Consider the following 22689-nt stretch of genomic DNA (forward strand, 5'->3'; position numbering starts at 1 on the left):
CAGCTACATCTGCAGAAACACACAAATCTGACTTCTGGTGAATCTTCCAATTTCTCTTCAGGTTTGTTAGAATTTTAAGACTTTTTTTCTTTTACAAACTATTTAACTTTCAAGAAGTAGACTTATGCCTTGCCATTCTTGATAATCTAAACTTTAACATAAAAGTGGCACCTTCATACTACCATGCAGTTAAACACAATGCTGAGCAAGTCAAAAGTGGATCTGCAGATACAGTCACACAATAGGTAGTGATCAGCTTGTGCTCATTAAAACACATTACCACCCTCAGCTAGAGACTGCAGCCTCTGTCAGATGAGAAATGATAAATGACCATGTATGAATTCCAGCCCCTTTGAACAGAAATTGAAACAGGCTGGCGCTCCCTACCTGCATTGCACCGCACGGAGGACATACAGATAGTCAATCTGCTGTGCGCATGGTAGCTGTTAAACCACACCAACCCCATTCTTTGCAGTTGTCGCATCAAACCTACCTACAAACACTTTTCAAAATTTGCCAAATGGAAGTAAGGAAAGACAGTGCTATGTTGATTTCTGCATCAAAAATTGCAATTAAGAGTTCAACACGAAGTTGCACGCTATACCTTTAAGTGTTTCTTGCAGGTTTTAATTTAACACTCTGTAAAATTTATAAAACATCAGCCGTTTTTAAAACAACATGAGGCAAGTCATTGGGGAAAACGTGCCTCTGAGAAGACTTCCAGAGTTTTATCCCCTTCTCCATCTCCTACTGCTGCTTGTCAGAAGTAGGATAGGCATTTGCTGCTTAATTTTGAAGGTGTATCTCAATTAAAATAGGCCTCAAGACCCTTCTCTCCTCACATCAAACCTCTGCACTCTCATGTGACAATACAGAGCAGTAAAGACAGCACCAAGCAAGTCTACACATTTTCTTTGAGAAGTGGCATGGACAGAACTTTTTTAAGTTTTTTAAGAGCTATCACCAAGTGTGTGCAAGCGTGATGGCATGAACTTGCACAGGCCAGTTCAGTGGCATATGAAATATGTCACAAGTTCCAGTAGTGTAGAACAAATTGCTATCTACTTTGTCATGCCAATCTACAGGTACTTGCTTATCTTCAGAACCTTTACTGATACGTGTGGCAGAATTAACACATTCCATTCCCAATACAAGTTATGTTATCACATATTGAACATACTACAAAGCACAGAACTTGGGGCGGGGGCGGGGTATGGGGAACGGACCCAACCACAAAATAAACAAACCCTCCATTGACAAACTTTCTATGAGCTCATAATAATGAACAGTGTCTTATCTTTATCAACAGATGCTGTCTTACCTTTATCAAGAAAAGCTGAAATGTCCCTTTCTCCTATTCAGCTCCCAAGAACAAAAGAAATGAACTCCACCCTGTGGGCAAAGAACATTTTTTTAAACGATTAGTGATATTCTGAAGGAAGGTTTAAAGCATTGCAAAATAATACCAACCTTCAATTTTGGTATGACACTCAGGTAAAAATATAATGATATCTGGAAAAAAGCCCACTGATGGCATATAGCTAGTTATATATTTACTACATTATTTCAACAAGTAACATGGTAAATGCTCCTATGAACTGCAGCCCATTGATAGTGAAATATTCAACAATACTATTTTAGAAGGAAAATTACACTTTTACTTATTACATCAGCTTCCAAGAGAAAATGGCAATATTGCAACCCATTGTGCAATCTTCGACCACACAGGTTTCCTTTACATCTTAATAGAGGCCCCAGAAGAATGAGATAATATGATCCACATTACTAAAAATAATTCTAGATGCCCTAATAATTCACATATCTTACAAACCAAGGATCATCTCTCCTCTCTGATGTAACAAACACAAGAACCCAAACACTTCCATGGGAGTAGGATTGGATTTGTATGGCAACATAAGTTTTAAGTCTTAGGGTGAGATCAACAGTCTCATAAGCAGCAGAGAGATCAAGATTCATTTATTCTGCAATGTAGCCATCAAAGGTTTACTGAAGTCCTCAGCAAGAGCAGTTTCAGTCAGCTGCAGAGGACTGAAGACAAGGCTGGAAAATTAATCATAGAGGCTAAAAGCAAGAGAAAAAAAGAAGATGGAGCAACAGCTACAGTAGGATGATGATGATGTTGGCGGTTGCTGCTGGAGAATGAACACGTTACACGCTTGTATTGTAAGGAAAAGCCATTTCGTGGGTTGAGCAAAAGGCACAAGAGCACAGAGACAAGGAGAAACACGAAGACCAGAGCTTTTGCTTCTTTGCTCTTTAATTAACTACTCCATTATCACACTAGAATGTGAAGCAGAAATTATTCATTTAGACGGCTTCCCTAAAATCTTTAAAATGTCACTGCTTATCTTATCTGAAGTAGTTTTACACATATCAACACCAATTCAAGAGTTGCAGAATGGCTCAATTTCATTCCTGTCCCAAACAGTGGCCAAATATTTATCATTTCCTTCACAATACTGGAACAGCTAGAAATTTTGCAAGGGCATAAATCCAACTGACTTGCTGATAATGGCCCGATTCAAGTAGTTGTCCTCGTTCCTACAGCAGGTTTCATACTCTACAGTTGTTATAATCTGTTGTTTGAAAGGAAAAAATAATGTTGTTTGTTATTAAAGAAAATACCTAGGTATTTAAGTGACACCAATGAGACACTATGCATTTTAAATATGCAACTAGCTTATAATGGTACAGTTAATTCACAGTGTACATTAGTTTCCCTTTTTCTGGGATAAAAGAAAAACTCCGTGCATTTTGTTCATACTAGTTCTGTGAACATTCATGTATAGAACAAACTACTGAAGTGAGTTGTGATCATTTGGTTTCGATTCTAATTAACAGAGACTAGAAGCTAATGGTGAGTACATCTTCCCCAAAACACCTGTAACATTGACATCTTGGGAGCTCTCATGCATCTGTAATATATATTTCAACTTAGATTAAAAGTCAGAAAAATTACTGCCTTCACTCCCTAAGATTCACTGGAGGGATTTTGAAACTTTCCTTTTTCATTGCTGAACTTCTTCAAAAGGACCTAAATATTGGGGATTCTGCCCTTTCACATACATCAAGTTGTGCATGTAAGGTCATATCCATTTTGAAATACTAAGTTCAATTGTGCTTATACATCCTAGAAGTTTGTCTGGTGTTTACGCAAAGCTACAGGTAGAAAAGGTTTGGTTTAACAACTTACTTTCAATCCACTCTATATCGCTATGTCATCACCAAATTATTAACAGCACACATTTAAAACAGCAACTTTCACCAACAGCAAAAACTTTCTCAGGTTAGTAAACCTTCATCAGCAAACTCTCATGGCCTCTTCCAAACATTCACACAGCTCTGCTTCTCTCTCTCTTCCCCCAGCTCCTATTTGGAGAAGAGGGAGATGCGCGACTCTTGCAACATCATTTTGTGACCAAGCAAATCCGGCCATTGGTAAACCAAGGCTTCACAGGATGACTTGCCTGGCAGCCACCCAGGCTATGGTGAAGGGTTCCCCACAGTGAGAATCCCACCCAGTAAGGGACATAAGCCTCTGAGTTCAAAGTAATAAGGATCATAATCAAGCACAGCAATTTCAGGATTGAAAACCAAAGTATTATTTATATTTTAATACTAATTTAAACTCTACTCTGAAGTCTAGATTAAAGTAAACCTTCCCTCCAGAGCAAAGGTTTTAAGTTTATAAGAGAATGGCTTGAGGGCTAAAAAGTGATTTCCAGTAACCTATAATGACTTCTGCTTCTATCTGAAGGGTGATCATTTTCCAGTAAACCTAGCTCAATCCTTTGCTCCCAGAGAGCACCATTTGTACCTTCTCACAGGATGTGTGGAGAAGAGGAACAGTAGTACCATCCACAGTCACATGCAACTCAACTCAGATTTCAGCTGCGTTCACACCTGAGACAGCAGTGGAAAGCAGACAGAAAATGCCAACTTCATGCCTATGTATGGACAGAGAAAAAAAAAAAATCTGATCCTGAAAAGAAAAGGCAAAGGTCTTAGATGGTCTTAGATAAGCACACCACACAATTGTTTGAACTTCCCAATTTCTCCTATCAGATACTTCTATAAGGAGTCATAGAATATCTCAAGTTGGAAGGGACCCATGAGGATCATAGAGTACAATTCCCTGCTCCTCGCAGGACTACCTAAAACTAAACCCTATGTCTAAGAGCATCATCCAGGCGCTTCTTGAACTCAGACAGGCTTGGTGCTGTGACTGCTTCCCTGGGGAGTCTGTTCCAGTGACTGACCACCCTCACAGCAAAGAACCTTTTCCTAATGTTCAATCTGAAGTCATTCATATCTGTTTGACTGTGCCCTCTTACACAGTTAAAAGAGGGATGAGGAACTGATTGGGAGGTTACAATTTATGTAAGCAGTTAAATTTTCATGATCTTGTTCTGGAGGAGTTTAAACAGGATGGTTGGTAGCAAAGAATGACAGCTCCTTCCCTTCAGCTCCCACAAAGAAAACTCTCCACTTTGCTGTGCTCAGCAACAGGCAGAAACATAAGGACATTTTCACATGATCTTCCCATTTTCTAGTATCTCTGGAAGCCATTTTCCTAGTCTTTTTTATTCTTTTTCTCAACTCCATCCTGCAGAGATCAGGGATTGATCTCAAGTACGTACACCCTACAAGAGAACATCCCCCATAATCACAGCGCAGCCTCCCCAGCTCAAGATAATAATTTCCACTTACAAACAGCCTTCAAGTATGTGATTTCACTACCTTATTTTTAAAGGATTCTTGAAGAAGAATTTTTCCATGCTAAGCTAATGTTAAATACACAAACGGTGATACATTTCACTACAGACAAGGCAGGTCTCCCCTCCTGCTTTAGCCATGGCACTGCATGCAAGCTTCCAGCTTCTAAAAAGCATGTTGTATTATTTGAGAATGCTTTCCACTCTTCTCCTTAATCTATTTTTTTTTTTATTTGTGATCTAGAGGAGGTGCCTAACAAACGTTTCAGCTGGCATTTGACCATATGTTACCTGTATGGGCTGGGTTAAAATGTAAAGATTTTTCTTCTTTTATTCTCAGAAGGACAGAAAAGCCTAGAATTAGCAAGCAAAATAATGCATAAAAAAATAAGCAGTACAATTTATGCTATGCTTTAGCAGACCAATATAGCTGCTATTTGACATCCATGTGTCTGACCTCAGAATTGGTACATAACCAATACAGGAGCCGAAGAGGTCAACATCCATAAAACTGTGAAGATGATTCAGTTAGCATTCACTCCAATATGCATACAAAACACCCATAATCCTGAGGTAATTTATCATTCCTCTTAAACCCTGCAAGAATAGAGACAGAAAGTTGAACTTAACACTGGCTGATACAATCCGGGATTTCATGAGTAAACTGATACTATGGCAATAAAAAGCTGGGAAACACTACAGTAACCATAAAAACGTCCTGTTTCATAAAATAAGGAAGCATTTTGCCACAGCTGATATTTGTTTTGACTTCTTCAATGAAGCTAAATAATACTTTCATCGTCTTCCCACAGCTCTTTCAGGAGTCCACCCGCTCTGACAGCCCATGGCACGAAGCAGACAGAGGACCAAAGGCTCCCCAGCCACTAACAGGAAGGTGCCCTTTCCCCCTCCTGCCATTTGTCAGCCTTGCAGGCAAAAGCTGAGAGAGAAACGCAGATTGCAATAATTACACAGATAGTTTGGGGCTAATTAAACAAATTACTTGGAATCAATAGTATTTAAAATCGATGAGGAAAACGAATAGATACCATCAGAAAGTTTCTAAGGGAGACACATTATAGAAAAAGTCCTACAGCATGAGGAATATGAGATTTCACTTGATGCAGCCTCCATGAGGCAAAAAAACTGAATGGAAAAGCCTATAAGAAATTTTTTCGTATGTGTAAACATAACATATATAAATATGTAGTTTGATTGTAGAAATCCAGATAATTCTTCTGGACATCAGTGCCTTCAGTTCTCAAATTATACAATGTCATGATAGAATTAAATCAATTTAATGCATTTGCATTTGTCTGTACCTACAGATTTTATCAGGGAAAAATGTAACTGCAATACAGACAAGAAACTGAGTAGGCATATGATTCTAATTACAAATAGACAAAAAAAATTCATCTGAAACTGAATCAATCCTCCTCTCCTATTAGACTACATGATTTCATAATAAGACAGAATCACTTAAGATATCACTTTTGATAAGATCAGGGCAATTTTAAGTTTGCAATTTTAGAGCAACATGTCAGTGAGACAAGCAGAAGGCTCTAAATAAAAAAATAAATCAGAACAGAAGATTCAGCAAAACAGCTGAATTGACATGAACCTTCAGCTGAGGAGAACTGAATCTTTGGAAAGACATGATTCTAGCAGGAAGGTGCCCACCAGTGTCTTCAACTGTGACCTCTTCTACCCCCCCGCCCCACCCCAGTCAAACACTAGGGGAAATCACAGCACATAGTGGGTAGGATACTGATAATTCAGCGCCTTAACCATAATTGACATATGTGGCTAAATTTTCTCTATAGGTTTCCTAGGTTCCCTATGGCTGCCAGCATTTAGGTTATCAGGAAAAAAACAAGACCCTTTCTGATGACATTCTTAAATTATTACAGAAATAAAACTACTGCTGCTTTGCCATGCACTGAAGGCTCATCTATTTCAATGCACTTCTATAAGGCCTTATTACTTTCTATTTTCTGTACTTATTGTGCTGCAAATTAGTGCTGTCTGAAAGATTCTCCAAGGTGCTGGCACTAAAAAAACACAGGTGATCTCCTATGCAACGAACTCCTTGTCTTGGTCATGCTTCCCACATCCACCCATAATACGCTTTCCCTGCCTATGGCTCTGTGCCATTTAGGCATTCACACACTGAGCCTTCTTTGCTCACTATTAGAATGACAAGCACATATCTAAACAGCCAGTATGAAACCTGATGCACCTGTTTTCAACTGAAATACACTAAAAAAAAAAAAATTTTCAGACTGTCTTTTGGAATAATACATTCAAATATTTTCTTAGTATGAAAAGACTAAACTCCACCCTTCCAGTCTGAAAACTCTCTGCAAAGAAAAACAGCAGAGTTATATTCCCAGCATTACAAGGAGCACGGGGAATTTAGCTTCAGTATTTGCAGCAACTGTTTCTGTAGGACACAAGTACCACAACTTAGATGCTCAAGGATTAAAGTTTAATTCATAACTCATGAGACTAGGTCAGGTTTATTCCAGTATTAACGGGATACAACACAATCATAAACAACCGAGATGACAAAGGCTGTCATTGCTTGGCATTGTTAATTGATTCTGGTTTTGGGTTTTTTGAGGTTTTGGGGAAGGTTGTCAGTTTGGGGTCTTTTTTGCTTTATTTTGTTTTTAAAGCAAATTATAGATTTTTCAAATGCACAAATCTTTGATCTTTAAAAGTCTGATAAACAGCTTCAATATATAATTAATAATCCACTTGGCTTCAAAGGATTGTAATGCCTCCCCATCAGCAGAAATGCAGTAACATTGTAGTTGTTCCCACTTATTTCATGGAAAAGATACCAAGAAACTAAACAGATGTAATTACTTAAAACAAATTCAACTTTTAAAGATTTTCTACAAAGTTCAAGTACAAACAAAATGAGACAGTATAAATATCCCTTAAGTTTACATGGCTCTATTGACACTAATCAGAGTTGTCAATATTAGAATACTGTATTCTAGCCAGTCATGAAATTAATATTTGAGAAATTCTAGTGTTGTTTTTAACTTTGAAGTAAAGGAGAAAAGGCACTACGAAAGTCATGTGTGTTGACGTTATGAGTCATCTATTTATATTTTTTAAAGTAACTACCATGATTAGTTTGAGGCACATAAGTTTAAGGGAAGAGTCAGAAAATACATTTCAAAGGACTAAAATCAAGAATTTAACTGTGGCTTCCACCTACACTTAGCAACTGGAAATTCACTTCCAGTCTCAAGCACAGACTGGGCCCCAAAGACCTATTTTGTTCTCTACACACAAACTGGCTGGCACTATTGGTAGAAATGCTGGGCCTGTGTAGCTACATTTTCCACGTGGAGCTGATGGAGGCTGTTATTAGTGATGTTAAAAAGAGCACTAGGCTACAGACCTGTAAAGGAGAGCACTATGTGCTCCATGAAAATGATGTGAATACCTACACCAAGGGACATTTGAGAAGATGGAACACAAAACTATAGGATGCCAATGACAAAAGCACGTATGTATATTTGAAGAGCGTTTGACGTATTTGATATCAGCTCAATAACGTCCCTGTAGGGGACTAAGAAAGCTGAAGTACACAAAATCAGATCTGACAAAGTACACGCCGATAAGCAACAGGTTGCTGTCAGTCAGCTTTGCTTTTCTGCGCAGGTGCTTATGTGAGAGTGGCCTTCAGTACATGTACCTGGCTGATGACATGCAGCATCCAGATGGTCCTCCCAGAGACACGAAGGGCCACGTGTTCCCCACCTCCTACAGCTGGCATGCAGCGTGCACGCAGGATCCCCAGGACAGTGATCCAAAGAGGAACCGTAAGCCCAACTCCCTTCTACTTTCTGTATGCACACTCTACGTCATAGAATCATAGAATCGTTTAGGTTGGAAAAGACCTTTAAGATCATCGAGTCCAACCATCAATGATGCCCACTAAACCATGTCCATGTCATAACGTGACATGCACCTGAAATAGATAGATGGTCTCCTAACAGACCCACCTTCTCAGCTTAATCTGTAACTCACTGTTCATACGGCAGGCCACAACCATGGAACGCCTATTAAAACAGAAAAATACATATCCAATTCAGCATCCAATTTGGGGTGTGCCTCTGTAAATTCAAAAATTTTCCATTGAAACAATAGGATTATGACAATCGTGAAATATGTTAAAATTATCTACCCATACATATGATAGCTCCAATGTGAAAGGAATAGCTATAATGGGACAAGGTTACAAAAAAAAAGTTACAACACTTCAACTTTTATTCTCTTTTTTAAAATAAGACTTAAAATATAAGTAGATAGTGAGAAACACCCACAGGAGATAGAATTACAGGTCATTTCAGGCTGATGCAGTGAAAAACAAGGAAGCTAAAGTGTTGAGCATAAAAATCAGAGTAATTTCTAAATCCTTCCTTATTTACAACATGATGTGCTATTATAATTTTAAACAAGGAACAAGATCTTTTCTCTCCTATTTTCAGACTTCATACACAAGCGCTCTGCATTTCACATTAAAAAGACCATTCACTGCATACTGTAAATAAAATATGGTGAACTGCGGGCAGGGGGGACACGATGGACAGAGACACAGAACTCCTTTCTGAAAGGACACAACCACATTGCTGTGTTAAGCTACAAGAGAAGTGACAGCCAGATCTTCTCCATTTATGAGTAGATTTCATCACCTTGAAGGAAGGATTAAAAAAGGGTGGCTTTCCATCGCAACTGGGAACATGGCATATCATGCAACTTCAAACTAGATAGCCGAAAGCAAACGAATACACATGCAAAAACTGATAACCCAACAAACACTGCTCGCTTGATGAAATCTCACAACAGTAGTAAACCATTGGAGTACAAAGTCATTTGTAAACCAAATGGTTCAAATGGAAAAAACGCACCTCACTACAGCACAAAGCAAGTTACTGATTTACTGCAGTAGAAAGTAATTTGTGAATTGAATCTCAGAGCATGTTTCCTTTTGCTTTTGTTTACTTTGGAGTTGAATGTTCTTAAACTACATGGGCTGCATACTAAATAACAGTCACAGGGTTTGTGTGTGTATATATTGTGCATGTGTAAATATATATTTGGAAATCATATGAAGATTAGGAATGATTAGAAGCCTTATGCCATGGAAATATTGCATAGGCATGAAGAGTGTATAACATTACTCTTGAATTATTAAGGGTCAGAAGGTCAGCCCATGCAGGCAGACCTTTCCTCAAAACAAGGTTACTGCAGTGACCTCTTCAGAACTGCCTGCCTCCTGGTGTATTTTTTGCCCATCTCTGCTCCAAGTTTTTCTGCGTAGTTAGAATTCCACAGATGGTCCCCATCGCCCCCAAAGAAATGCTCTTTCCAGATGAATTCCCCAGAACAGGACTTCATTTCTTAGACAGCAGAGGGATATTTTCCAGATACTCGTGATTCCCAAGAGCACAACAATTGGCTAATACTTAATCATTCTATAATCTTAGAAAATCTGGTAGAAGTTTAAAAACATTTTCACAAGGCACTGATGTTCCAATAAATGCTGGAAGCATTCTGACCAGCATTTGATAACTGTACATTAAAGGACTTGTGTGTCCCCTCTCATCGTTTCAATACACGTAGCATATTCTTAATACACCCTATGCTAATGTAATCCTTTTGAAGTTTTAGTCAACTATTTTAAACATGGTATTCTAATGTCCTTTAATAAACACACAGAACAGTCAATAGCTCAATACTCTAGACTTCCCTTTCTCTTACTATTTTATTGTATTTGTTGATGTTAATGATTTGCTAAGTTTATTTCCCTTCAACCAAAGCCTCTGTGTTTCTCAAAGTTCCTTAAAAATTACTTAAGTAACAACAGACATTACGACACAAAGATAAAAGGAAAGATATTTAAGTATATAAATTCCCAGCTGAAGTGTCACACCTCAACACACACAGCTGTGCCCATAAACCCTTTTCATGCCGTCATAGTACTACAATGATGCATACACATACACCCTTTGGCAAAAATAATCCACGTTTATCACACAACATTTGCATTCAGATTCAACGTTTAGCGATCCTTTTCCAGGATTTCTGCTTGCGTCTGTGGTTAAATGCTGTAATTCCAGCATTGTATAGTCATTCTACACAAGGGGTAAAATAGAAATGTCTGTCTTAAAAGAAATTTGGTATAATTAATAACACAATAATTATTATAAAGAAATAAGTTGTATCCTCTCTGTACACAGACAACTGTCTCATTCATGCTAAGTGGACTTACTGAGCATGTTTATCAGGAAAGAGATGAGAAATCCTGTAACTCAGATGATACAGAAATGTATACAAGGAAAATCTTTAATTTCCTACATTAGTATAATACCTTAAGGGGAAGTCATCAAAGAGAGGCAAACATTAATAGAATGAGAATAAAGGAAATCTTGATTTAATAATTGATTTTTAATCCCCTTTGCATTTATACTTCACTGACCTTCAAAAAAATAAAATCTCATTTTCACTAGCTGCTGTAACCACTGAAACAAACATTAACTCTAAACCAAATTAAAACAAGATTTTAAAGTAGTGAAATAGCTCACTAACGATACCTTATGTGAGTGGTAAAATGGGTTTACCCAAATACTCTTTGATTCAAAATGAAGTTTTTGAATAAAGAATTTTCTATGAGACAGGTTTATTCTAATTGTGGATCAGATTTTTAAAGGTTTCAGTTCACTGCCCCAAAGCCTTTCCAGGATCTTCACAGAGGATGAGCATCATCATCTTCACCTTAAAACAGCATTCCATTGAACAACCAAAAAACCAATAATGAATATATTAAGCCAGCACCTACTGAGATTTTTAAATGAGCCATGGTGAGCTACTGCTCCTTGGTAACACCATTGCACATTCCTCCTCACCTGGGTGCAGCCCCCAAATGCTACAGTTAGTAGAGGCTGCAGGAGGAGGGCTGCGAAGCGCTTACTGAAAGTAACCCAACAAAAAGTACTTGAACACCAGTGAAGCCTAGTAAAAACCTGCCTAGTCACTCCCACAGTATTATCTAATAAGATCAGCTGATTTCAAGCTTTCCTCTAATTCTAAATTTAAGTTTTCTGTTAAAGAGCCAGTTTCTGAAAATTAGGATGGTAACTGTTCAACACTTTCTTCAAAGATCAAAATTCAAGTTGCCTCAAAGCTAATGCATTACTCTCTTTTTAAAGAAAAACACTAAATCAATTTTTAAAAGGCGGATCACTTAATTGGATGTTTTACTGAAAAAAATACTAGAATTACCACCAATCTTGAATCTTTAAATAAGATTAAATGCTCTACTTCTACTATACTGCTCCTCATATTTATAAACTTTTTATTTTTACCTTTTCAAACAATTTTGGCAATGCAGACAAGTGGTTTTTCTTAAGTTTCCCCTGCTCCCATTGTAGCTGACTCGGGCTTCATTTCAAATGTCTGCAAAATATATTTAGTGTCTGGACTACTAATCCACAGAGGTTTCTTTTTCAACTTGTTTCCTTGGAAGGTGATGGAATCAATTCTATTACTGTTATTTTCAGAAAAATTGATAGAAGTTCAAAGACCACTGTTTTGTTTTAAATAGAGCCAGCCTTTGAAATTCAACTACCTGCCAGTGGTCTAAAATACCTTTTTAAGCAGTTCACATAACACAGCAAGTAATAAACATAAGGCAAAACTTTAGCAAGTATGAAAAGATAGGAAAACACCCACATGCCATTACAGCCTGTTTCGACCTACACATACAATATAAATCAAGCATAAGGTAACAGTAGCTTAACTAATTCTATTAATCTCTGTAAGCGTTTCATTTGGCCATTTTCACATCCTGTAATTATTCCAGAGGAAACACAGGTTAAAGGTTCAACTAGCACTTAAAATGTCTCCTAAAGCATAATTGTATCTACAAGACTTAGCCTGTGGGTAAAATTAGGAAACCTACAACACAAAGCATTTATTTTTCTCAAATACACTGTGGAGTCCAATTATACCAAAGAATTTCTTTTTTTATTATTAATACTCTGTTCTATGCAAAGTGTATCTCAAAAGGAAAAGCTATCTGCAGCCTGCACAATTTGGGCCATGACACATTATTACTCAGCTATAACAAATGGTTAAAACAGAATCATGAGCTCCCTCTTCAAGTTCATTCAAAGGAAGAATCATAAAAGCATAGTCACAGCTGTCGATTGCTCCATGTTCAGGAGAGGATCAAAACAGGGGATCGCTGCAACAGCACAGGCCTCAAGCGCAGCTCTGTTTGTTAAATGGAAAAATACAGTTTCACACAAATACAAAACACCTATTTGCTTTCTTGTGGCTTGTTTTTGGAACAGAAACTCATTTTCGAAGATGGGAAGAAAGCCCACAAACTGTGCATGCCATGATGTACCTGTTTAGATAAATTACGCTCTCAGGAAAAAAAAACAAAACAACTCCATAAATTGAAATTGCCTGGCATACAGTGGGAAAAAGCTGAGAAGAGGTGAGCATTCGAAACAGGCAGGAATTCAAGTCAGGTAGATAATATGCTACAACAAGAGAATCTTGCAATTCTTATCTAGAAAGTCCTCTGTTCTCCTTCTTGCCATTAATTATGCACGAGTGCTATGTGCAGTACACATTAATTTGAAACAAAAAGATATTAAATCGTATTAATTTGCCATTGGCAACTTATAAGACACATAAATAAAAGGCTATTTGTTTGTCATTATTAACAAGGCTCTGATTGGGCTCAGCTACAGTCTTTCTTTGATTTTTGATTTGAAAGCATTAATGGAAGGTGTTCATAATGGTGTTTGCAGGCACCAATTCAAAGTTTGGGTCCTGAAAAACAACTACTTCACTACTTATTGCAAGTGGTGAAATTGATGGAATCTGGTAAGCAAGTTCCAAGGTTCTAAAGTTAAAAAAAAATATGCAACTTGAAAAACTCATGAAAGGGACATTAATGTCAAAAAAACAAGCTCTCAAATTAGTAAATACTAGAATTAAGGCTGTTCATGAAGCATGAATTCAGACATCTTATATGTGTTCAGTGTAATGACTTTGCTCAATATTACAGAGCAAGCCATCTATGCAGCCAAGGAAAGAAGAAGAAAACAAAACAAAACAAAAAAAACAAACAAAAAACACACAAAACAAAAAAAAAAACCACCCACCTCCAAAACAAACACCAATGATCCCCATGGCCAGGATAATGTTCTAAGCTAAAATTGTTCTTCTCTTCTAAACCTTTATTTTAGTCACAGCTTATCCTGTTTTAGATGATACAAAAGTCTAAGAAATCACTGTACCACTGCATATAAAAAGACTGTATAAAAATGTGGAAAGGGAAGTTTCATAAGACACTACATAGCTACTATAGTGTCAAGCCAAAACTTAAATCCAAACTAAAATGACCATAGGTCAAGAATTTTGGTTTACAAAAATTTTTCCATTATTTATTTTAAAAAACATTCCACAGTTTTACTAAAAAGCCCCCAAACCACCCTAACTGGTTTTGACATATTTTTAGAGTTCTCCCAATGTTTTCCTTTCCTTAGCAATTTTTCTTCAGAGTTGCATTAACATCTTGCTCGCCAACACAGACGGCTAATGGATCTGTATAGGTGTCTGCCAAAGGTGGCAAGCACTAAAAATGCAGGCAACAGAACAAAGCCCAAGATGTTTTATGTTTCGGACACTCTTCCTGTTTTGATCTTCCAGCATCCAGAGCTACCATTAGATCAGAGAGCATCTTAAAAGGATTCCCCAGGTATCTTGTACAAGATAAAACATAAAACTCTATTCAAGAAGATACCTCTTTGCCACTAAAAATAGTTTTCTGATTGTTTCTCACTTAATCCAGTTTATATTGATGACATCTAGGGGATGGAGAGGGAATGGAAATAGCAAAATGTTGTTTTGCCCATTCCAGTGTGAGGAAACGTTCATCACTTTATGAAGCAGCAGATAACTCCAGGGTCTCCCTGACCTTTCAGCACTACGGGGCAATCTTTACACGAGGACTAACTGTTCTCACACAGTTCCTGCACTGTACAAGGTACTAATCTTTTTGTTAACACTTGGCATTCAGGTCTTCTTGTTCTACTTCTGTTTTCCCAAGTAAACTATTCATCACAAATGTAATCCCGGCGCAGTGATACAGCACGGGATCCTGTCCCAAACGTAGGTCTGGCTTTTCAGTTCCTTCCTCCTCCTTCTTCAGTATCTCAGTGTCCCCCTAGACTGGAAATCCTTTCATTTTGATGGTAAAATTGGTCATCGTTTATGAGTGACACATGAAAGGGCCAGGCTTTAGACACTTTGCTTGCTGGCAAGAGTCAAGTTCTGCTGGTTTACAGCAGGAACACCAGAAGCAGGTTGGCTTTAATCATCAGATTTGCCTATGGTAGGCTCAAGATTTCCCTTCCGCTTTCTATTCTAGTACTAGTGAGTTGCTACACACTACGTAGAGCCACGTTACTGTTGCTGAACACTGGCGAGTCCACTGCAAGCATTCAGTGCCTGGTTTTCCCTCCTGGTCAATGCAAGAGGAACTCCTGGGTCATACTGCAAGTTTGCAAGGGATGAGCTGAAGTCAATGCAGATGATGTGAATTATTCAAGCATTCCAAACATGTCTCTTCTCAACTATCAGTCACTTAATGCATCCAAAGTTAAGATGTATTTTTGAAGAGAGAGGCACATGGTAAAAAGAAAAAGAAGTTTATATGGAATCAGGGTGCATTCAGACACCTCTAGCAATGGACCCTATTCAGCATGCAAAGAATTATAAATTGAATGCTGTTTTTCTTAAAGCATAAGGCATCGGCAAAACTCGCATAAAAAAAATAGTGTTCAACTGATATATGCAAATATCACAAGCATGCTGATATCTAAAATTCAGGAAACTACAATCAATTAGAAATAAACACTAATCTAAATCAAGGTGCACAATACTGGTGAGACACTTATTAAAACAATATGAAAATGTATGCATAGTCAAATATAAACTTTGCTTTTTGTTGAAGGAAAGTGTGACAGCATGCACCTGTTGTTTACAACCACTGCTAATGAAAAGGTGCCAATGCAAACCAACTCGTGAACTCTCCATGCTGCTCAGTAGAAAGAAACTAAGGCCCTGATTCAGCAAGCACCTACTTTTGCTGGAACATGTTACCCACCTTGAAAGTTCAAAGGAATGTCTCACCTGAAATGAGCTGTCAGCCTACAGTAACATTTCAACACTTGAGGCTAAATCGGGTACCTGAAAAAATCCACACCAACACTATATACTTTGTTTGTGAAGAAGTGTGATGTGTACTTTCAGATGGGGACTGAAGTTCCTTGTTATTTTTGTCACATGTGGCCTGTCATAGCTCAGTAACTGCCCACTAGAGTAGCTGTTGCCCAAATTTCGATAGCTGCAATTGGCAGGCAGAGTTTAAACCGATGGCCCATTGCTTTATAAAAGATGCCTGGCGCTGCTGGGCATGGCGTTCTCTGTAAGTAACAAGTTACTTCAGCTTTCGGTACAAAGGTCCTGCCTAGCAGGACAAGTGTAAAACAGCACCAATTTATAAGCCCTTATCCAGTCTGTCCTATGATTATCTTCCACAAGACCAGCACTCTGTCAAAGGATAGTGCTCAACTTATTTGTCCAATAGGAAACAAAGAAAATAACCACCTGGGAATTAGCTATACAGCTTTCATTCTAATTCCAATTATTGCCAGGAAGGAAAGGGTGGGGTGAGGAAATTAAACACTTACATGTAGTTATCAGTGCTTTGGAAACATGAATTTATCTGGAAGCATCAAATCTCAAATCCCAATCAATGGTCTTCACCAAAACACACAGAATTCCAACAAAGCAAGAAAATCGCCAGCTTTTCTCACTACAACCCCATCTGGGACCTAGCAGCAGGTGCAAAGCAACCCTGGCCATCTGCAGCCAGCCTCCGTGCCACCTAGTGCTCTGCCCTCATCCCCAACCCACCTTTGCAGCTGCAACACCATGCTTCCCTGCAGCGCCCATAGTTGCTGTAGCTGCTCCTGATGTAAACCCAAGAATATCTTTGGGCTCTAGAGATTAGTTAAGTATTAGCGTTTTCAAAATGCATCTGGCCGAGAAGGGAAAGGAGAAACCTGCTAGACCTGTTCACCTCCGCTTATCTTAAATGCCCCGATCACTGGTAAGATATTTAGCGTCTTAAAACATATGTGTGTTTTTCAGACTTCTTCTGTACAATCTGCAATTATAAAACCAGATTTCATAAGGTAATTTTATGGATCCAATAAAAGCAAGCATCTGGTATCTTCTTAGATTTCATTTTTCAGAAGAGACCTGCTCATCTGTGAGAGTATTTCCCATAATATTGTTCTTTGCAGAATACTTAACTATATATGGTTTGATTTACAGAGTACCTTCCAGTTACAATGTTACCTCATCATATGGAGATGCAAGCCCCATGCATCTAAGCCTACAGTCTTTTATTACACTGGTGAAACTCCACTACAAAAAAAAAAAAAAAAAAAAAAAAAAAATCAGGCCAGATATTGCTACATGGACACACAGCAGCAGAGTTAGAGCAAGCACGCCTTACTGACAAGGTTTTTCTAAGAAACAGAAATGACAAAGGCAGTCATGTTACACAGCAATTAGTGATATTAAGCAGGAAATTCAGGACTGAAGTAGGTGGCTTACGACAGGCAAAAGTGCCTTTCTCCACAGCTGGTAGCGAACATCTTTGAGCTCCGAGTCTCACACCACAGCCTCATCTGGCAACAAAAACGGCCTAGGCAAGTTTGGGGCAAGAGGCTGGGATATATCTCTAACCCCCATTGCCCAACAGCGGTGGGTGCTGGGAGGGTCAATGGGCAATGGTCACTGATGGGGCCAGGCTTGTTTGTCCTCCCTATGGCGCATCCTCCACAGCTGCCATCAGGGACAGGTTCTTGAGCGAGACCCACTGCTGTCCTGACTGTTCTTAGCAGCCACTATTATTGTTATTAGTTAATCAAATAAAAGCAAGACATGATTGTCAGGCTGAAGTGTTCAATGTTTGAGAACAATCTGTTTGGTTTTGGCCACTTCTCAATACGTACATACAGAAAATTTCAGTCCCACAAACACAAAATCACTGTATTCCATTTTTGATAATTCCTCATGCTTTAAAATTGGTTTTTCATTTTGTTTCCTTCATATTGTGTAAATGCACACACAAACTGTCACACATGCATATAAATGATACAGAATTGTGAAACAAAGACAAATAAGTACTTAACTTTTAAAAATCTTGATCTTGCCTTGCCTGCATCTATAAATGTTGCAAAGTGAAAAAAGACTCAGTATTTGTCTGCATCAGCTAAAACATTCATCATATATTCTAGAACATATCATGGCATTAAGCACACCATATATCAAACAAATAAATCAAAGGCATAATATTTTATTTAACTACATCAGTTAGTATTTCTGGATAAGAATGTGTCTTCTATGGCGGGTGAAGGGATAATTTAGCTGTTGCTGTTAGCTCACCTTCTGGTAACTTCCAGATACCACATCATATGACTTAAAATGATTCTCAATAGGTTATCATCAATTTGACATTTACACTGGTACCATTAGTGTTAATTTTCAGTTCTCATTCAGATGGACAAGGATTTTAACCTAATAATTACAAGAGTAAATAGGCTACAAGTACTAATTATAAAAGTAATTATTATTTTAATTAATATTCATTTTATATTAAATGTAATTATTATAAGAGTGATTATTAGTAGTACTAGTACAACTGGTCTTTGCAACTCTAGAGGCTAGACCTGATTTTGTATTATGTAAATGATATATTTTCTGTGTATTTCTCACCTTTATAACAGGTTTGTTTTTTTCTAAAGACTGGAGGTTCAATAGCTGAATTTGAAACATTTGGCCCCATTGTTTTTACTCACCTGGGTGAATAAATCCTGGCTCCACAGAGAACAGAAGAATTCTATTTCTTCATTAGAAACTTCCTCTGTGATACAGAAAGTCCTTTTTAAAATACTGCCAGGTACTAAAAACAGATTCAGCATTTTCTTAAAACAGGAAGACTTGTAGTAGGAGATGAGCTCCCCATTATCCATCTGTTTCCAGTTGGTTTTATTTATATTACCAAACTTTCCAGATGTCATGCTCTTCATCTTTTGTCCCTGTGGAATGATAAACTACGTTTCTCTTACAAGCTCTTTATATCTACCCTTATATTTAAACATTAAAAGTAATTTTTAAATGAGAGGTGTTAAATTCTGATTTTCTGTAGAGATTTCCAAGACCAACATTCACCAATTCCCTCTTGCAAACTACCTAACAGAGAAAGAAAAGGATGGAGTGCACTTCTGGGTGCGGGGATGTGGGTGTTGGGGGGCAGCAGCATGGGGTTAAGTTAGCTGGAAATAAAACTAGAGATAGTCTTGCCTCCAGTGAGCCATTTATATATATTGAAAGGAGAGGAAGCAAAGAACAAAACAAATGCCAGACCTGCAGGTGTGCTAACAAATTAAAACTGGAGCAGGAAAAGAAAAAAATCTGCTATATACTTTCAACCTCTGCCTCACCTCAGCAATCGCTATGATGTAACCTTTATTCTAAGGAGAATTGCACGCAGTCGGTCTTACCCATAAACATGCAGCAGATGTCTGCACAGGTTGGCATGACTCTGCTGCTGCCCCTAACCAGTGCCAGTTGGCACTGATTACAGGAGCCCTGAAACTGTCCTAAGCTATTAAAAGGTGGAGAAAGGAAAAAAACTGGCTCTTTGCTTGACCACAAACACTAACTCAAAAATAGACTTCACCTGCAACTACAAAGTATTTTAGTTGTAAAAAGAAGTTTTCAACAATATGTGGTACTGTCTTCTGGCTTCTCAGGAAAGCACTGAAGAGAGGGTTATTCAAATAAATAATTTATGTTTCTCTGCCTATGTGATTTCTCTCAGTATGAGTTACTCTACTGCAAGGGAAAAGAGAGTCCTTGTGAGGCTGTTGCGTGGTCTGCATCAAAAAAAGTCAGAATCATAAAATGTGTTCTTAAATCTCCAAATGGTATTTTATCTCTTTACATGTTCCACTTGGAATTTTCCATATCTAGTAAAAATGCTGTTCTTTCCTCTACGAACAACTGAAATTTTTATGTTATGTTACCAAGTTCCTTAAAGCTAAGAGAAGGAAGAAAATGAGTCATGTAGGTCAGATGTTAATATTTTAAACACACTATATAAAGCTTTCTACAGAAATTACATAGTAAACCTTTAAATAAAAAAAAAAATGTTTTTTAATATATATAATACATAAGCCATGATGTAGCTATGAAAAGCTTCATGTTACATGCTTTTTAGGATTTAAAAAAAAATAAAAATCAAGCTTCTGTGCTTTGTGTCCACAAAATGGAATATACTTTATGACTGCAATCAATTTGTCTCCCTGAGAAAAAGACCAAACAGAACGGAAAGATCATCACATCCAAGGCTCGTACTCATCATGGGTATATACTCTGAAGTAGAGCCGGGCAATGTCACAGACACTAAGCAGTCAGGCAACACCACACATTCATAGCAGGGAAATACAAAGGGTCCTGAAACATGCTTTAAGCATTGAAAGTCAATACATCGCTCAAACATAGAAACTCAAAAACTCAGGAAGATCTTGTGAAACACAGGACTCCACAGAAGCGCGCTGGCAGAATAGGTCTTTGGTTTGGAATTTACTCTAGCTCACAAACGCTTCTTCATAACCGAAAGACACCTCTAGAAAAAGATTGATGTCAAGTATACTCTGCGGACAGATTTTATTGCCTTAATGCTTCTAATTTGTGATTAAGCCTCCAATAGTATAGCAAGAATTTAACCCTTTTGCTTTACTAAAAAGAAAGCTGCTAGTTCTTCTTTTAAAAATTGCTTGGTAACTGAAGTCCTGCTGAGCAAGCAGGAAGCACTTTGCCTAAGGCAGTAAATCTAAAACCTGTCACGGCAAACCAATGCTGGCAATCCACAGCAGGCTTGGGATCTGAGAGTTTGGGCCATGATTCCTACACAGCTTCAAAAGGTAGTTTGTAGTCTGGTATTATCAACTCGCAAAATTAGAAGAAATATACCCGAGTGGGATGACTACTCAAAAGACCCTGCCATCCTACACAGGTTTTGCCTCCCTGTATAAATCTAGTTTCTTCAGATAGTTCCCCAACAGCCACCCACCCTGCTAGAAAGAAAAAGTAGCCTTTTATAATCCAATCAAAACACTCTCAGTTTTGGCAGCTCCTGAGCTTTTGTCCTGTGGACAAAACTCCGACGGCTAGCTCTGCAAGGGCTCAAGCCAGATTTCTTGTAGTTAAAGAGTTGTCCTGCAACAACCCTGCACTGGAATGGCTTATCTTGAGCCATTTTTCCTCCTTGCATATTTTTTCCCCCACTTTCTTATTAAACTACACATTCAGCATACACATACACGATCATTCACATACACGCAGCATGCTTTGTATACTTACAGGATACATATATGTAAAGCATACATACAGTAAATATGTTATTGGCCACGTTGGCAAGCAGACTCCATGAGTGGCTCCAGCAGAGTTTGGCCCTGTCCCTGGTGCAGCAATACCAGGTCAAATGACGAACTGTCCGTTTACAGGAGGTAAAGATCCAGTTCTTGGTCTTAGATACAACTCATACAGTGAGCTCTTCCCCTATCAGCAGCTAGAGCTCTCTAAACCAATGCATGCCTGCTTTGGCGGGCAAGAAGATCAGAAAACTGCTGTTAATACAAAGGACACCCCTGCAGTCAGTTTAGACTGTTGTAACTCCATTCCATGCTTGCTAAACCTTTTCACTGAACCTTATTAGAAACAGAGCTCCCCCAGCACAGGAGGGAATTAGAGGGTTTCTGCAGTGCATTCACACCACGACGAGTTGTACTAGAGCAGCTATGTGCTGGAGTGTTTTCCACGGCCTTTATATTAAAGCAACTCACTTTACAGGTCAACGCTCTGGCAAGCTTGCTCCTTGGCGAGACTTGCAGCTTCCACAGTGGCAGAGTGAAGTAGCCACAGCTGTACCAGGTGTACATTTAATGCCGAGCACAGGTTCCCAGCAGCTTAAATAGTATGAGTTCAGTGTAACAGTCAAGATTACACATTAAGCAACCATGAGCAAAACAGGAGCAATTAGAGAACAACTAGGGAGTGCTCAAATGTGTAACCAGATACTCTCACAGCCAATACATATCAATACAGCGTATAAAAACATGGTCAAGCATCACAGCTCCCTCCCTCAGAGTGTTATAGTTGGGTGGTCTTGCAATGAAAAGTATGTGTTAAATCACATCTTGTCCACCCATAAAGAGATCCAGCCGTAAACCAGCTCCTGACACTTGGAAATAGAAAGTGCTCCAATCAATGCTGCAAGTAACTTGAGTAACCCCGAAGAGGACATTTCTGGACAAGGTGATGGCTGACCATGGCTCTTCATAGGAAAGCAGCAATGGAAGGGACCTCCTGAATAACAAGCCTAATGCACAATTTCCTCCTTTCACTCCAAAAGGGAAAACAAGGCTCTCTCCATACATAACTGTGGAATGCTCTATACCTACACATCTATACCCTGACAGCTGCTTTGCTAATAACATCGCACATTTTCTGCTACTCATGATACCATTAGGTAATATGAAGCACTACTAGCAACTGAACTACTGCAACAAGGACTCCAAATCAAGTAATCAAAAAAAAATTGCACCAATTCACAGGTCCTAAAGGAAAAGATGAGAATAAATATATTCAGGTATAGTCAAAGTTTCTGAGTAATGAAGAACAAACACTAACAGAATGAGCAAGTACTATGTAGAATTAATTAATATTTTTTTTTTTTTAATTACATCTGCCAGAGTACCTGTGGAAAGGA

General features: G+C 38.3%; 1 protein-coding gene across 1 annotated transcript in view; it reads right to left on the reverse strand.

The window, feature by feature from the left end:
- The window catches only part of BMPR1B (bone morphogenetic protein receptor type 1B), a 259034-nt gene that overhangs the window by 205349 nt on the left and 30996 nt on the right, over positions 1 to 22689 (reverse strand). Inside the window, exon 2 of the mRNA XM_069784232.1 lies at positions 1322 to 1392. The gene's annotated coding sequence lies outside the window, so the exon portion shown is untranslated. The remainder of the gene's footprint in view (positions 1 to 1321; positions 1393 to 22689) is intronic.

The sequence above is a fragment of the Haliaeetus albicilla genome, chromosome 1, assembly GCF_947461875.1.
Source record: "Haliaeetus albicilla chromosome 1, bHalAlb1.1, whole genome shotgun sequence".
NCBI lineage: Eukaryota > Metazoa > Chordata > Aves > Accipitriformes > Accipitridae > Haliaeetus > Haliaeetus albicilla.